The sequence below is a fragment of the Oryctolagus cuniculus genome, chromosome 16, assembly GCF_051225735.1.
Source record: "Oryctolagus cuniculus isolate XC-2025 breed Fujian yellow rabbit chromosome 16, ASM5122573v1, whole genome shotgun sequence".
Classification (NCBI taxonomy): Eukaryota; Metazoa; Chordata; class Mammalia; order Lagomorpha; family Leporidae; genus Oryctolagus; species Oryctolagus cuniculus.
In genome coordinates, this window is record NC_142882.1 from 45,222,293 (window position 1) to 45,225,586 (window position 3,294).

A 3,294-nucleotide genomic window follows, 5' to 3' on the forward strand; every position below is an offset into this window, starting at 1 on the left:
CTGCTGCTCTACTGAATTTGTTCACTCGTTTTAACTTATTTTTGGTGAAGTCTCCAGGATCACATCATCTGCGAATGGAAAATTTTGCTTCTTCCTGTGGGGAGCAACCCGGACTAGACTGAGTTACTGGAATTAAGACTTATTCTATGCATCTGCTCTCCCACAATATGGCGCTGGGAGAGGAGCAAACAGCTTCTACACAGCTGCCTCCAGTTCAACCAATAAACTGTAGGACCTGCTCCTGATTGGAGGAGAGCAGCGTACTCGGCGTGTGGGCAGCAGAGTTGGGATTGGCGGAAGAGAACTATAAAGGAGGAGAGAGACAACATGCACCAGGAACATCTAAGAGGAACATCTAAGGGGAACACCTGTGCAGCCCCTGAGAGAGCCGGCCGGCGGTGTGCCGCTCCCCCGCGGAAGTGGGGAAGGTGGCAGGGGGAACCGCCCTTCCACGGAGGTGGAAGGGTCGGTAGCCAACCCGGGAAGAACCAGCAGCAAACCCGGGGAGGGCCGAGCAGACAAAAGAACAACGCAGGGTCCTGTGTCGTTCCTCCACGAAGAGGGGGAGCGACACTTCCTTTCCTCTTTGGATGCCTTTTATTAATTATTCTTTTCTTAATGTCCTGGCTAGGACTTCCACTACTAAGCTGAGTCGAAATAGTGAGCATACGCACTTTTTTTTTTTTTTTGGATTTACTTATTTATTTGAGAGACAGTTACTAAGAGGCAAAAGCAGAGAGAGAGAGAGAGAGAGAGAGAGAGAGGTCTTCCATCTGCTGGTTCACCCCTGAAATGTTCACAATAGCTGGAGATGGGCCAATCTGAAACCAGAAGCCAGGAGCTTCTTCCAGGTCTCCCACATGGGCACGGGGGCCCAAGCACTTGTGCTATCTTCTACTGCTTTCCCAGAGCACTGGCAAAGAGCTGGATCAGAAGTGGAGCAACCGGGTCTCAAACCAGCACCCACATGGGATGCCAGCACTGCAGGTGGCAGCTTTACCCGCTATGCCACAGCGCCGGCCCCAGCATCTTTGTCGTATCCTGCTCTTAGAGGAGTTTTTCGCCATTGTCCCTTTTTTTTTTTTTTTTTTTTTTTTTGACAGGCAGAGTGGACAGTGAGAGAGAGAGACAGAGAGAAAGGTCTTCCTTTTGCCGTTGGTTCACCCTCCAATGGCCGCCGCAGCTGGCGCGCTGTGGCCGGCGCACCGCGCTGATCCGATGGCAGGAGCCAGGTACTTATCCTGGTCTCCCATTGGGTGCAGGGCCCAAGCACTTGGGCCATCCTCCACTGCACTCCCTGGCCACAGCAGAGAGCTGGCCTGGAAGAGGGGCAACCGGGACAGAATCCGGTGCCCCGACCAGGACTAGAACCCGGTGTGGCAGTGCCGCAAGGCGGAGGATTAGCCTAGTGAGCCGCGGCGCCGGCCGTCAAATGGTTTTTCTACATCTATTCAGATGATCATTCAATTTTATACTTCATTTTGTTAATGTGTATCACATTTACAAATTTGCATGTTAAACCATTCTTGCATTCCAGGGATAATAGCACTTACTCACAGTATATAATCCGGTAAGGTGCTGTTGCTAATATTTTACTGAGGATTTTTTTTCATCTATGTTTGTCAGGAATACTATATTATCATTTTCTTTTCTTTTTTTTTTTTTGTTTTTTTTTTTTTTTGTTTGTTTGTTTGTTTTGCGTCTTTGTACAAGATTTTATTAAAGATCTTTATAAAGTAACATCCAGACTCCATACAGCTGCCAGGGAGACCCTGTTATGCTGTGGGGACTGGCTGGGGCATGGCAGGCGGCTCTGGCTTCCCACCCTTCTGCTCCAAGATGGGGGTGGTGGGCAGGATCTCATCTTTGGGTTCCACAATGCTCACGTGGTCGGGCAGGGGCTTCTTGGGGCCAATCTTACCACTTGGGTCCCAGGGCAGCATGATCTTCACCTTGATGCCCAGCACACCCTGTCTGCGCAGCACATGGCGCACAGCGGTGTCAACATAGTAGTTAACAGGGTCCCCACTGTGGATCATCAGGCCGTCCACAAACTTCATGGACTTAGCCCTCTGTCCTCGCAGCTTCCCAGACACCACAACCTCGCAGCCCTTAGCTCCGCTCTCCATGATGAACCGCAGCACACCATAGCAGGCCCTGCGTACAGCAAGACCTCCTAGGAGTTTGTAACGCAGAGACTCTGCCTGGGCAATGGCACATAGGCCCCTCGTGGCCACCTTTTCAGCGTAAAGCTCTACACTGCCCTCTGGGAAGCCAAACCTCTTCTGAACGACGGCAGTCAGTTCCCGGATTCGCCGGCCTTTCTCACCGAGCACATTCTGTGTCCTGGTGGCTAAAATAATGATTTCTGTCCTGGTTGGTGTAACTCGGACCTCAACTCCAGAGTAGCCATCTTCAGCCAGCTCCCGGGTGAGAAACACGTTCAGCTCAGCTTTGAAGATGCCGTCAGCCACAAACTTCCTCTTCTTAAAAATCTGCACCGCCATCTTGCCGCCGCTCGCAGCCGAAAGGACTATCATTTTCTTTTCTTATAGTGTCCCTGTCTGGCCTTGATGTCAGGGTAAGGGTGACCCTGTAAGATGTGTTTGGAAGTATTCCTCCTCTTCAATTTTGTGAAGACTTTGGGAAGATTAGCATTAATTCTTTAGATATTTGGTTGAATTCTACAATGAAGTCATCTTGTCCTGGACTTCTTTTTTTTAAGGTTGATTTTATTTATTTGAAATAGTTACAGAGAGAGGTAGAGATAGAGAGAGAAGTCTTCCATCTGCTGGTTCACTCCCCAGATGGCCACAATGGCCAGAGCTGTGCCGATCCGGAGCCAGGAGCCAGGAGCAGGAGCTTCTTCCTGATCTCCCATGTGGGTGCAGGAGCCCAAGGACTTGGGCCACCTTCTACTGCTTTCCCAGGCCATAGCAGAGAGCTGGATTGGAAGAGGAGCATCTGGGACTAGAACAGGCGCCCATAGGGGAGGCCGGTGCTTCAGGCCAGGGCTTTAATCCACTGCACCACAGCACAGCCCCTCCCTCCTCCCAGACTTCTTTAAGTTCAGAAGAGTTTTGATTACTGATTGGATCACCTTGCTTGTTATAGATCTGTTTAGATGTTCTCTTTCTTCATGATCCAATCTGGATAAGTTGTATGTCTCCAGGAATGTATCTATTTCTTCCATTGCAGTAGCTTGGTGGCCTGAGCCTGGAGCTTGGGTCTGAAGAGATGGTGTGTTCAGAGCAACCAGGCGCCAGGATCCAAGGTCCCAGTGTGCCATCTGAT

General features: G+C 50.4%; 1 pseudogene across 1 annotated transcript; it reads right to left on the bottom strand.

Annotated features, from left to right (window-relative positions):
- Positions 1 to 1,642: 1,642 nt before the first annotated feature.
- On the bottom strand, positions 1,643 to 2,534 carry LOC149121717 (small ribosomal subunit protein uS3 pseudogene; annotated as a pseudogene). The gene has a single exon (XR_016222427.1). The product of XR_016222427.1 is annotated as a small ribosomal subunit protein uS3 pseudogene (transcript).
- Positions 2,535 to 3,294: the final 760 nt, after the last annotated feature.